The sequence below is a fragment of the Ambystoma mexicanum genome, chromosome 14 (genome assembly GCF_040938575.1).
Source record: "Ambystoma mexicanum isolate Mex_15411 chromosome 14, UKY_AmexF1_1, whole genome shotgun sequence".
NCBI lineage: Eukaryota > Metazoa > Chordata > Amphibia > Caudata > Ambystomatidae > Ambystoma > Ambystoma mexicanum.
This window is the reverse complement of record NC_090940.1, coordinates 249,151,344-249,165,967: the sequence shown is the minus strand read 5'-3', so window position 1 is coordinate 249,165,967 and position 14,624 is coordinate 249,151,344.

Genomic DNA, 14,624 nt, shown 5'->3' with positions numbered 1-14,624 from the left:
CCCTGTGGCCCTGGGACTCAATGGAGATGGCCTCCTGCAGAGTCGCCAGTGCCGCCCGCCTGTCCCTGTTGGACCCAACATGTCCTCCCTGTGTGACTGGCAGATGGAGTCGGTTGCCTGCTGTAGTCGCTCCATCAGCCTTTCAGGGGGGACAATGGAAGTGGCCACCCTATCCATGGCCTGAGCCATCATCTCGGATGATGCTGCCTGTTGGGTTGCCATACCGTAAATGGATTGCTCCCATGCGGTATTGCCAGGTGGCGTACGGCCACCACGTCGGCGGGCACCACACCTGTCTGGGGCAAGACGAACTGCGCCTTGCTGTGCCGGCACTGCCTGAGGCTGCAGGACTGCATTCCCCCTCTGATCTGCTGGCCCAGGAACAGGATCAGATGTCGCAGAGTGTGACCCTGCATCCGTAACCACCAAAGGCGTAGCTGCCAACACTGACATCCCCATTGAGGGTTCTGACCCTGGTGCAGGTGGGTGGGACAGAACAGAATCCCTCCCTGGAACACTCACCTGCGACGGCACGTAGGTCTCATCCGAATCAACACCTGAGTACAGCTCGGGGGAGGTGCAGCCAGAGACACCCCTTGAGAGCACGAACTGCAGCAGTTGTGGGTTCTCACCCACCACCACACCACGTCCCTCACTGGTGGTTGGTCGGCCCTTGGACCCCTCCTGGGTCTGCACCATCTCCACAACCCCAGCAGTATCAGGTGCGTCTTCCCCTGCAAAGACATAAAAACAAAGAAATGGAGACAGGCATTAGCACCATGGCACACAATGAGGGCTGAGAAGCAAGGGAACCAGTACTTGATTGACACATGTCCCACATGACTAAAACCCTCCCATGCATGCACCCTCACTGCATATAAAGGGCAGGCAAATGGCACACACTGATGACACCAAGATGGAAGATGAACACATTTTCTGCATGCTGCCTGGCAGTGGCATCACACATTGGCCTGTGATTGCCAGGTGAAACACACATGCCATCACACAGATGGCATGTACCATTGCTATTGAGTGAAGATGGAGAGGAGGGCAGCACCTATTCATTCAGTCCAGTTCCCGCATGTAATAGCTTTTCTAATTCAAACAGTTCAGATTTTTCACCTGGAGCTGCCAGTCCGAAATGGTCCAATTGGACAGGGACATGTGTGAACAAATGATATCCAGGTAACAAAGTCACTCCACTTTACCATAGCCATGTCAGACATGTGACTAGAGGACTGCGACATGCCTAGTAAAAGTGGTGGAATGCAAACAATCTGACTGAATGAACAGTGAAAAATAAGCAACAATGTTGTGGCAAGGTGACACTTCAAGGGCAACTGGCGTGCAGTTGGGCTAGATGTCTACTGTTGGCAGAAGGGATACTGCTATGGCCAAATGCAGCTGCGCAGGATGTATTGCATGAAGCACATGGCTGACCCATACGACTCAGGCGCACACACTCTCACCTGGCACACAAACAGAAGCCCTCACACACACCATGCACATGGATGACACACACATGCATGTGCCCTCACCGGACAATGCCTCGTAATCAGGCAGATATCCCACGCCTTGGATCTGTTCCTCAGTGACGTAGGTCCCAGCGACTGACTCATGTGGAGTGAGTTCCATGTCTACTACTGGAGACCCACCTCCAGTCACTAGAGTTGCAGCATGACTTGAGGCCAGCTTACTCTTTGCCCTGCGCTTTAGGTCATTCCAGCGCTTATAGCAATCATTGGCTGTGCGCCTCACGATTCCAAGGGCACTTACGATGTCCGCAACGGTCTGCCAGTGTGCCTGGCGTTGTGCAGGTGTGGTCTTGGATCCTGCAACAATGACCATCTCGTTGTCATGTGCGGACACATACTCGACAAGTGCATTCAGTTCGTCATCCGTGAAGCTGGGCTTCCTCGACGGGCCGGACTGTGTAGCCGTGTCTGGGGCATCAGCCTGTGCCGGACGAGCACTCTTCCTCTTCCGCTTGGAAGGTGGTGGTGATCCTGAGTGTCCTGCGCCGCTCTGGACACTAGGGGCTGGAGCCCTGGTGGACTCTGTATCAGGAGTGTGGGATTGCACACTCAGCATGGGAGTTGGTGCAGGCATTGGCTCAAGTGTGATGGTGTCAGGGGGAATGTCAGCAGGATGGACTAGGACCGACACTGTCCTGGCTGGGTGTGTGAGGGCTGGGGTGGATGGAGCCGCAGCTGCCCCTGCAGCCTCTCCGCCCTGCCTACTTGGGGCAGCAGATGACCTTGCTGCCCCAGATGCACGTGGCATGGTGACATCAACATGCACCAGCGCACGTGTCATAGGCCTGCTGACCTGGAAGTCAGCCATGGAGTCAGCCAGGTCTGGTGCCACAATGGGCTGGTCCAACAAGGGCTGAGCATGGATGGTGTCAGCCACATCAGCCTCAACGGGAGGGGGGGGATTATGGGTGCCCTTGACTGGTCCTCCACACATGGGGGGACAGGCTCACCCTGCAAGTAACGACCACGTCCCCTACCGGATCCACCACGGCCACCACTTGTGGCTCTTCCACCTTTGCCACCCTTACGGAATCCTCGCCTCCCAGCCATGGCACTGATGTAAATGTGCTTATGGGAGTGGCTGTAAACTATTGTCCTGGGCAATTGGGGGTCAAAGGGGTTGGGTACCAGATGGTAATTGTACCCTAGTGCTCTTGCAAGGCTGAATGTAACCCCTGGGGAAAGATGACGGGTCAGGCTACAGACAGGAGCCCCAAAAAAGGGAGATGACGTGCACGCAACCCCTCCTAGACCACGTGTGCAGAAAGAAAAAGCTGCACTACGCTGTGGCACCCAGTAACACAAGAATGAACGTATGCGTGTCACACGCAGCCTAGAATGACCTCTGAAGTTATAGGCTACACACGGGGCAAGCACAGATGTTAGATATGTGCGTGACTCACCGTCTGCCATGTAAAAGAGCGTGAAAAAGGAGCGCGTTTGGTTAGCAACACCCCCGCCAAAAGAAGATCTGTACGCTGTCTGAGGAGACAGGACAACAGTAGAAGGGAACACTGTTTGAGGGAACAGGCCCAGGTAAACCAGTAAAAGAGAAAAAAGAGAAAAAGCTGTCAGAGGTAACAGGGAATACGAACTTGAAACGCTGTGAAGTAAATCGCGTGTGAAACGACAAGAAGTACCGAATTCACCCACTCGCTCTCCACGAAAAGCACGTACAAGGAAATGGTGTTCTACACGTACCTTTTATACAGGCCCACACATCCAGCGTCACTTACGCGGCGTGTACGCGCTAGGGCCATTTCCACCAATTACACGCTTTGTCACTTCTGCGTGTAGGGCCATTTCCACCAATTACACGCTTTGTCACTTCTGCGTGTAGGGCCATTTCCACCAATTACACGCTTTGTCACTGCCGCGTGTACACGCTAAGCCCATTCCCACCAATTACACGCGATGACACTCTGACGTGCTGTCCAATTACACGCGATGACACTCTGACGTGCAGTCTTTCCACGTGTGCTCTGTCATCACGTGCTGTGTGGGAAACACCCGTGCGGGTCACGTCACAGACGCGCTTACGCGCTGAGGGCCTTTGGTCCAATAGAATCGCGTATGTGTGCTGACGCGCTTACGCGCTAAGGGCCTTTCCTCGAATTTCACGCTGACGTGCAGACTTTTCACGTGCCAAATCACTCCGTATCAAGCTGGCCACGCGTATGCACACGGAAGACCACGCTCCTGCCCAGAAGGCCGAACTACTGCCCCCCAGAGCCCCGAGCACGCTCCCACCTGCCATCTGCTGCTGCCTGACTGCCTGCTGCCCACGTGCACTGCCATTTGCTGCCTGCACATCAGCCAGGGGTGCTGTTGCTGTGACCACCCCTGCTGGAACTGAAGACTCCCGACTGGGATTCCATCGCTCCACAGCCCAGCCCCAGGACCCAGTTGCCCACCCACTCCTGCCTCTAGGGTTGTCATGTCGGGGCAAACACCATCTGTGACCACTGACAACCCCCGGCCAGAGAGGCAGAGGGGCACCAGCTTCAGTGCCACCGAAGTTGGTGTCCTGGTGGAGCAAGTCCTGGGGCAGTATGATGCCCTCTTCGGAAGTTCCCGCGCCAACAAGGAAGGACGGACTCGGATCTGGACTGAAATCGTGACTGCCATCAACGCGGAGGGGGTGGCAGTCCGTGACTTACAACATGTCAGGAAGCGCTGGGAGGACTTCAGGTCCAGGACCCTGAACAAGGCCCGGCGCCTCTTGAAGGCAGCGGATGCAAAGGGGCGCCGGGGCCACTTGTCGGAAGAACAGATGAGGGTCCTGGAACGCATATCCCCAGCGCTCCACGTCCAGGTCCTGGAGAAGCAGACCCGTCTGGAGTCGAGCGGTGAGTGTACATGCATTCTGATTGTGAGCAGTGCGTGTGGTGATTATTCGGTATTGTGCAGGTTGCACATCTGTTTGTATGGGGTCGAGTATGGGTGGGGGTGTACAGGGCCATGGGGCTGACACATGCGAGGGCTGTAATGTGTGAGACATGGATGGTGCTTGTGTGTGTAGGCTTGCATGCCAAATGCAGTTGTGCGTGCACACATGTTTGGATGAATGTGTATGTAAGTAGACATGTCCGTGATGTCACGCATGTATGTTGTTTTCGGCTGCATGTATGAGCACTGTGTACATGTGCATGTGTGTGTATTTGACAAGGGTGCGACAGTGATGCAACATGGATGCATGTGACAGCGGTATGTGGAAGCCTGATTGGCAGATGTGACATGGATGCCCGTCTGAACAGTGCGACACTTGGCAGAGGTGTACACATGCATGCAAGTGTGGTGGTGTGTGTACATATGTGGTGCACTTCCTGTGTTGCATGTGATGTCTGGCTCACCTTTGGCTGCTCATGCTGTTGTATGTGTATGGATGGTGGTGGCAGTTGCGATATGGCTGTGGTATGGCTCATGTGTGCGAGTTGCAATGACATGTGTGTTGGGGATTGTGATGACATGTCTGAGGTTTGCCAATGCCACTCATGTGCAACTGTCATGTGTGTATGTGTCCATTGTACAGTGCCCTGATGCCTGTGTTTTGTTTCTCCCTGTCTGCAGCGTCAACTGATGAAGAGGGCGGAGAAGGTGCTATGGAGCACAGCGGCGGGGATTCCACCGCCAGCCGGAGACGCAAGGCCCGGCTCCCCTCCCGTGTTGTCATCTCGTCGGGGAGTGAGGAGTCCGGTGCCGCGTCCCAGGCCGCAGCTGCCGGGGGGAGGTCCAAGAGGCGGAGGTTGGAGTTGGACTCCTCGGCAGCAGAAGGGGCAGCTGGGACCCCACAGGGCCCAACAGGGGAAGATGGCACGGAGTCATCCAGGTTGGTGGGGGTTTGGTGGAGGAGGAGGCCGTGCAAGCACCAGAGACGGGGTCTGGAGGTGGGGATCCCACTGGTGCTAGTGGTGCAGTACAGGACCAGGGACAGGAGGCAGCAGAGGCCGCCGCGGAGGTGCCTGTGTGCAATCCTGTCCCCGATCCTGTCCCTGCATCATCTTGCACCAGCAGGGATGCCTACGTCCAGACCCGTTTTCAGGCAGGGGATGAGCTGACGTCACTGGCCTTCCTCTGCCTGTGGACGTGGCTATCCAGGTCCGGGTTGAGCCTGTCCTGGCTGGTGTGGCATTGCGTCAACGGGCCATGCGAGGTGACCTGCAGTCTTTTCATGGAGAGACTGCACGTCATCTCGAATGGCTCGTTGACCACGTCAGCCTGCTGGGACAGGTCACCCAGACCGGATTCCTCCGTCTGATGGGGCTTGCTCCGACCCCCTCCTCAACTGGACCCCCTACGCGCCAGTCGTCCTCTGTGCCATCTTCCCACCCATCAGTCACCTGGGTGCCCTGTGGAGCTGCCTCTGACGGTGCGGCCAGGCTGGTGGAGGAGGCATCCCTGCCACAGTCGGCAGTCGGACGTCCAGCAGGGGTGGCCACATCAACAACTGCACCCCAGCCGGCGGAGGATGTGCAGGGAGCAGGAGGCAGTGCACAGGCAGAGGCAGAGCAGCAGCAGCAACATGGTGGGAGCCATGAAGGCTCGGGGCCTTCGACATCGGAGGGGCAGGCATCGGCCGGAGGGCAGGAGGAGCCAGGACAGAGAGTGTCTTCCGTGTGGCAGCGGTTGGGCCTCGCCATAGGTGCGGAGCGGCAGCAGGCGGAAGAGGCGCGGCTCACAATGGTCAGGGCGGAGAACTCCATGCGGAGGGCCCTGAGGTGGGCCGAGTGCCTAGAGGCAATCTGCAGGGGGTTGGAGGAGGACACAGCGTCGTCCCTGCGGACCCTCGGGGCCATGGAACTGGACCGCCTCCGGGACATCGAACAGGAGTTCGATGATGCCCTGGCCCGGAACACCACGGAGTGAGCCGCTGGACTTGCCCACCGCCTTTGTATATAGTTCTTTAGTTTTAGGTTTCCTTTGTTTGTTCTTATGATTTGGAGTCGACGGACACTGCTCCACTTTTTGTATATAGTTGCATTTTATTTAGGTTTTTTTGTAGGTTTCCTTTGTTCAGTTGGGCTCATGGACCCTTGGAAGTTTTTTACATAGTTCTTAATTGGATAGATATTTTTTTACGTTTGACTTTGGACGACATTTTTTTGGATTCGGATTTGCTGTTTTTTTTTTATACGGACATGCAGCTTATTTTTTCTCATTCCCATTGTAGTTTGTTTCATTTCTTTAGCATTCTTTCTTTTTTTCAATACAATTTTGTTTTCATACTTCACTGTGTGGTATCATCTCATTGGTTTCATGCATGTCATGTTGGGTGTTTTCCCATTCAATTGCAAACATTGTGTGTGACGGACATGGGTTCATTAGCTTCATGAACATTGGGGGTGTAACATGTAATTTCCATTTCCATGTGGGTGAATGGGTTACTTGGTAGGGCTTTTTGGCTGTGGAGGTTGACCATAACGCACATGATTGGGGATTGTGAGGACCTGGTGGAGGGTGCCCCTGGTGGCTGGGGGGTGGGGGTGGTGGGAGACATGAGTGGGGGCCTGGTGGAGGGTGCCCCTGCACTGCTGGGGGGTGGGGGTGGTGGGAGACATGGGTGGGGGCCTGGTGGAGGGTGCCCATGCACTGCTGGGGGGTGGGGGTGGTGGGAGACATGAGTGGGGGCCTGGTGGAGGGTGCCCCTGGTGGCTGGGGGGTGGGGGTGGTGGGAGACATGGGTGGGGGCCTGGTGGAGGGTGCCCCTGCACTGCTGGGGGGTGGGGGTGGTGGGAGACATGAGTGGGGGCCTGGTGGGGGCTGCCCATGGTGGCTGGGGGGTGGTGGGAGACATGAGTGGGGGCCTGGTGGAGGGTGCCCCTGCACTGCTGGGGGGTGGGGGTGGTGGGAGACATGGGCGGGGGCCTGGTGGAGGGTGCCCCTGGATGCTGGGGGTGGGGGTGCAGGGGGACATGAGTGGGGACCTGGTGGAGGGTGCCCCTGGTGGCTGGGGGGTGGGGGTGGTGGGAGACATGGGTGGGGGCCTGGTGGAGGGTGCCCCTGCACTGCTGGGGGGTGGGGGTGGTGGGAGACATGAGTGGGGGCCTGGTGGAGGGTGCCCCTGCACTGCTGGGGGGTGGGGGTGGTGGGAGACATGAGTGGGGGCCTGGTGGGGGCTGGCCATGGTGGCTGGGGGGTGGGGGTGGTGGGAGACATGGGTGGGGGCCTGGTGGAGGGTGCCCCTGCACTGCAGGGGGGTGTGGGTGGTGGGAGACATGAGTGGGGGCCTGGTGGAGGGTGCCCCTGGTGGCTGGGGGATGGGGGTGGTGGGAGACATGAGTGGGGGCCTGGTGGAGCGTGCCCCTGCACTGCTGGGGGGTGGGTGTTATGGGAGACATGAGTGGGGGCCTGGTGGAGGGTGCCCCTGGTGGCTGGGGGGTGGGGGTGGTGGGAGACATGAGTGGGGGCCTGGTGGAGGGTGCCCCTGGTGGCTGGGGGATGGGGGTGGTGGGAGACATGAGTGGGGGCCTGGTGGAGCGTGCCCCTGCACTGCTGGGGGGTGGGTGTTATGGGAGACATGAGTGGGGGCCTGGTGGAGGGTGCCCCTGGTGGCTGGGGGGTGGGGGTGGTGGGAGACATGAGTGGGGGCCTGGTGGAGGGTGCCCCTGGTGGCTGGGGGATGGGGGTGGTGGGAGACATGAGTGGGCTCCTGGTGGAGGCTGCCCCTGCACTGCTGGGGGGTGGGGGTGGTGGTAGACATGAGTGGGGGCCTGGTGGAGGGTGCCCCTGGATGCTGGGGGGTGGGGGTGTAGGGGGACATGAGTGCGGGCCGGGTGGAGGGTGCCCCTGGTGGCTGGGGGGTGGGGGTGGTGGGAGACATGGGTGGTGGCCTGGTGGAGAGTGCCCCTGCACTGCTGGGGGGGTGGGGGTGGTGGGAGACATGAGTGGGGGCCTGGTGGAGGGTGCCCATGGTGGCTAGGGGGTGGGGGTGGTGGTAGACATGAGTGGGGGCCTGGTGGAGGGTGCCCCTGCACTGCTGGGGGGTGGGGGTGGTGGGAGATATGAGTGGGGGCCTGGTGGAGGGTGCCCCTGCACTGCTGGGGGGTGGGGGTTGTGGGAGACATGATTGGGGGCCTGGTGGAGGCTGGCCATGGTGGCTGGGGGGTGGGGGTGGTGGGAGACATGGGTGGGGGCCTGGTGGAGGCTGCCCCTGCACTGCTGGGGGGTGGGGGTGGTGGGAGACATGAGTGGGGGCCTGGTGGAGGGTGCCCCTGGTGGCTGGGGGGTGGGGGTGGTGGGAGACATGAGCGGGGGCCTGGTGGAGGGTGCCCCTGCACTGCTGGGGGGTGGGGGTGGTGGAAGACATGGGTGGGGGCCTGGTGGAGGGTGCCCCTGCACTGCTGGGGGGTGGGGGTGGTGGGAGACATGAGTGGGGGCCTGGTGGAGGGTGCCCCTGCACTGCTGGGGGGTGGGGGTGGTGGGAGACATGAGTGGGGGCCTGGTGGGGGCTGGCCATGGTGGCTGGGGGGTGGGGGTGGTGGGAGACATGAGTGGGGGCCTGGTGGGGGCTGCCCATGGTGGCTGGGGGGTGGTGGGAGACATGAGTGGGGGCCTGGTGGAGGGTGCCCCTGCACTGCTGGGGGGTGGGGGTGGTGGGAGACATGGGCGGGGGCCTGGTGGAGGGTGCCCCTGGATGCTGGGGGTGGGGGTGCAGGGGGACATGAGTGGGGACCTGGTGGAGGGTGCCCCTGGTGGCTGGGGGGTGGGGGTGGTGGGAGACATGGGTGGGGGCCTGGTGGAGGGTGCCCCTGCACTGCTGGGGGGTGGGGGTGGTGGGAGACATGAGTGGGGGCCTGGTGGAGGGTGCCCCTGCACTGCTGGGGGGTGGGGGTGGTGGGAGACATGAGTGGGGGCCTGGTGGGGGCTGGCCATGGTGGCTGGGGGGTGGGGGTGGTGGGAGACATGGGTGGGGGCCTGGTGGAGGGTGCCCCTGCACTGCAGGGGGGTGTGGGTGGTGGGAGACATGAGTGGGGGCCTGGTGGAGGGTGCCCCTGGTGGCTGGGGGATGGGGGTGGTGGGAGACATGAGTGGGGGCCTGGTGGAGCGTGCCCCTGCACTGCTGGGGGGTGGGTGTTATGGGAGACATGAGTGGGGGCCTGGTGGAGGGTGCCCCTGGTGGCTGGGGGGTGGGGGTGGTGGGAGACATGAGTGGGGGCCTGGTGGAGGGTGCCCCTGGTGGCTGGGGGATGGGGGTGGTGGGAGACATGAGTGGGGGCCTGGTGGAGCGTGCCCCTGCACTGCTGGGGGGTGGGTGTTATGGGAGACATGAGTGGGGGCCTGGTGGAGGGTGCCCCTGGTGGCTGGGGGGTGGGGGTGGTGGGAGACATGAGTGGGGGCCTGGTGGAGGGTGCCCCTGGTGGCTGGGGGATGGGGGTGGTGGGAGACATGAGTGGGCTCCTGGTGGAGGCTGCCCCTGCACTGCTGGGGGGTGGGGGTGGTGGTAGACATGAGTGGGGGCCTGGTGGAGGGTGCCCCTGGATGCTGGGGGGTGGGGGTGTAGGGGGACATGAGTGCGGGCCGGGTGGAGGGTGCCCCTGGTGGCTGGGGGGTGGGGGTGGTGGGAGACATGGGTGGTGGCCTGGTGGAGAGTGCCCCTGCACTGCTGGGGGGGTGGGGTTGGTGGGAGACATGAGTGGGGGCCTGGTGGAGGGTGCCCATGGTGGCTAGGGGGTGGGGGTGGTGGTAGACATGAGTGGGGGCCTGGTGGAGGGTGCCCCTGCACTGCTGGGGGGTGGGGGTGGTGGGAGATATGAGTGGGGGCCTGGTGGAGGGTGCCCCTGCACTGCTGGGGGGTGGGGGTGGTGGGAGACATGATTGGGGGCCTGGTGGAGGCTGGCCATGGTGGCTGGGGGGTGGGGGTGGTGGGAGACATGGGTGGGGGCCTGGTGGAGGCTGCCCCTGCACTGCTGGGGGGTGGGGGTGGTGGGAGACATGAGTGGGGGCCTGGTGGAGGGTGCCCCTGGTGGCTGGGGGGTGGGGGTGGTGGGAGACATGAGCGGGGGCCTGGTGGAGGGTGCCCCTGCACTGCTGGGGGGTGGGGGTGGTGGAAGACATGGGTGGGGGCCTGGTGGAGGGTGCCCCTGCACTGCTGGGGGGTGGGGTGGTGGGAGACATGAGTGGGGGCCTGGTGGAGGGTGCCCCTGGTGGCTGGGGGGTGGGGGTGGTGGGAGACATGAGTGGGGGCCTGGTGGAGGGTGCCCCTGCACTGCTGGGGGGTGGGGGTGGTGGGAGACATGGGTGGGGGCCTGGTGGAGGGTGCCCCTGCACTGCTGGGGAGTGGGGGTGGTGGGAGACATGAGTGGGGGCCTGGTGGGGGCTGGCCATGGTGGCTGGGGGGTGGGGGTGGTGGGAGACATGGGTGGGGGCCTGGTGGAGGGTGCCCCTGCACTGCTGGGGGGTGGGGGTGGTGGGAGACATGAGTGGGGGCCTGGTGGAGGGTGCCCCTGGTGGCTGGGGGATGGGGGTGGTGGGAGACATGAGTGGGGGCCTGGTGGAGGGTGCCCCTGCACTGCTGGGGGGTGGGGGTGGTGGGAGACATGAGTGGGGGCCTGGTGGAGGGTGCCCCTGGTGGCTGGGGGGTGGGGGTGGTGGGAGACATGAGTGGGGGCCTGGTGGAGGGTGCCCCTGGTGGCTGGGGGGTGGCGTGGTGGTAGACATGAGTGGGGGCCTGGTGGAGGGTGCCCCTGCACTGCTGGGGGGTGGGGGTGGTGGGAGACATGAGTGGGAGCCTGGTGGCGGCTGCCCCTGCATTGCTTGGGGGTGGGGGTGGTGGTAGACATGAGTGGGGGCCTGGTGTAGGGTGCCCCTGGATGCTGGGGGGTGAGGGTGCAGGGGGACATGTGTGGGGGCCTGGTGGAGGGTGCCCCTGGTGGCTGGGGGGTGGGGGTGGTGGGAGACATGGGTGGGGGCCTGGTGGAGGGTGCCCCTGCACTGCTGGGGGGTGGGGGTGGTGGGAGACATGAGTGGGGGCCTGGTGGAGGGTGCCCCTGGTGGCTGGGGGGTGGGGGTGGTGGTAGACATGAGTGGGGGCCTGGTGGAGGGTGCCCCTGCACTGCTGGGGGGTGGGTTGGTGGGAGACATGGGTGGGGCCTGGTGGAGGGTGCCCCTGGATGCTGGGGGGTGGGGGTGCAGGGGGACATGAGTGGGGGCCTGGTGGAGGGTGCCCCTGGTGGCTGGGGGGTGGGGGTGGTGGGAGACATGGGTGGGGGCCTGGTGGAGGGTGCCCCTGCACTGCTGGGGGGTGGGGGTGGTGGGAGACATGAGTGGGGGCCTGGTGGAGGGTGCCCCTGCACTGCTGGGGGGTGGGGGTGGTGGGAGACATGAGTGGGGGCCTGGTGGGGACTGGCCATGGTGGCTGGGGGGTGGGGGTGGTGGGAGACATGGGTGGGGGCCTGGTGGAGGCTGCCCCTGCACTGCTGGGGGGTGGGGGTGGTGGGAGACATGAGTGGGGGCCTGGTGGAGGCTGCCCCTGGTGGCTGGGGGTGGGGGTGGTGGTAGACATGAGTGGGGGCCTGGTGGAGGGTGCCCCTGCACTGCTGGGGGGTGGGGGTGGTGGGAGACATGAGTGGGGGCCTGGTGGAGGCTGCCCCTGCACTGCTGGGGGGTGGGGGTGATAGGGGACATGAGTGGGAGCCTGGTGGGGGCTGGCCATGGTGGCTGGGGGGTGGGGGTGGTGGGAGACATGCATTGTTGATCAGTAGTGCAAGGTGACATGTGGGTTGGCTGGGGGGCATGCCCATGGTGGATGGGCTGCCTGCGGGGCATGAGCAGGGGTGCAGGGTAGTCCCCTGTGGTGTGGGCTGCCTGCAGGGGCCGTCGAGGTTGTGGAGCATACACCTGGGAGGACCCACACGGCCAATTCACGTGTAGTACTCCCCGGAACTCCTGAAATACACATACCCTGCTGAAATCGCGTGTGGAACTTCCCGCGCACCCCTGAAATACACGTACCCTGCTGAAATCGCGTGTGGAACTTCCCGCGCACCCCTGAAATACACGTACCCTGCTGAAATCGCGTGTGGAACTTCCCGCGCACCCCTGAAATACACGTACCCTGCTCGCACTGGGCCAATCGCGTGTGGAACTTCCCGCTCACCCCTGAAATACACGTACCCTGCTGAAATCGCGTGTGGAACTTCCCGCGCACCCCTGGAATACACATACCCTGCTGAAATCGTGTGTGGAACTTCCCGCGCACCCATGAAATACACGTACCCTGCTTGCACTGGGCCAATCGCGTGTGGAACTTCCCGCGCACCCCTGAAATACACGTACCCTGCTGAAATCGCGTGTGGAACTTCCCGCGCACCCCTGGAATACACATACCCTGCTGAAATCGTGTGTGGAACTTCCCGCGCACCCCTGAAATACACGTACCCTGCTGAAATCGCGTGTGGAACTTACCGCGCACCCATGGAATACACGTACCCTGCTCGCACTGGGCCAATCGCATGTGGAACTTCCTGCGCACCCCTGAAATACACGTACCCTGCCTAAATCGCGTGTGGAACTTCCCGCGCACCCATGGAAAACACGTACCCTGCTCGCACTGGGCCAATCGCGTGTGGAACTTCCCGCGCACCCCTGAAATACACGTACCTGCCGAAATCGCGTGTGAGACTTCCCGCGCACCCCGGTATACACGCACACGTATTTTTTGTCAGCGGGTGTCCGTGTTTGTGGGTACCCCTTTGCACGTCATTTGTCCTGGAGGGCCACAATATAGGACATTCATCATGGCTGTATATAGGTGCTATTTGTTGGCGCACCTTTTGGTGCACATTTCTTCCAGGCGCAGAGACGCTACCGCCTGCTTTCTTGTGGCGGTCGTGTTTGTGCCTGTGCGCTGGTTTGAGCGTGCGCTTTTTTGCCCTATTCTATTCCATGAATATGTGTTGTAGGCGAGCGTGTGGGCGTTCCGCGCACTTGTACCCTGTACTTCCCCCGTGACGCCCACGTTTTGGCAAGTTGTTCCCCATTCCGAGTGTTACGCCCCGTGTTCCGCCTACTTTTGTTGCGTGCGCCGCGCTATGTGCGATTTTCGCTGTGGGCTGTGCGATTTTCGCTGTGACCTGGCGCACGCAGTTAGATGGCCTGTGCGCCAACGTGCGCCGCACACTTTTTTATCGCACATCCGATGGTTTTCTCGCGCACGGCCTTCCATGAATCGATGTGCGCTGCTTTTCGTGCGATTTTCGCACTTGCACTGCGATTTTCGCTATTCCACTGCGATTCGCACGTTTTTGCCCACTTGCGCCGCGCTAATTATTCCATGAATCGGCCTGTGAGTTTCTCTATGTGTGCACTGAATATCTGCAGTTTCAAACTGGGCCTGGCTGTGTACTTTGTATGCTAGCAATAATGCTATATATTATATACTGGCAAAAAAAATGTTATATTACATACTGGCAAAATGGTATTATATTCTGGCAAAATGGTATTATATGCTGGCAAAATTGCTATACAGTTCCCAGCATATAAGCAACATGGGAGTGGTGCTTGAGGTGGGGATACTTGGCTCCTTCTCTACACTATGTCAGCACTGAAGAGAGTGCAGACTTACAATGATGTTATTATCAAGGAGGCACAGAAAGAGGGTAACATTGTCATTCTAAATAAGACAGACTACATCAAAATGGCTGAGGAACACCTCCAAAAACCTAACTGTTATTTGAAAATTAGTTACGAATTTATCAAAAGGACAATTTTCGATTTCAAGGAATTTGTTGTCAAATGGTATGAAATGCAAATGATTAATGATGATGAGAAAGACTTTTTGTTATTTGAGAAACTGAGGATTCTAACCATCTATTTCGTTCCAAAGGTTCATAAACCTTATGTCAATTTACCTGAGGTTCACCCAATTGTTAGTGGCAATGGTTGGATTACAGAGTACATGTCCACATTTTTTGATGCCATGCTGAGACCTGATGTTCTAAAATGTAATTATTATGTTAGAGAAACCATGCAGGTATTGGATGCTTTGAAAGACATTGTGTGGAATGAACGATTGGTTTTGGCTACAATGGATGTGAAGGTGTTGTATACGTCTATAGATCACCAAATGGCATTACAGACAATTGACTATTT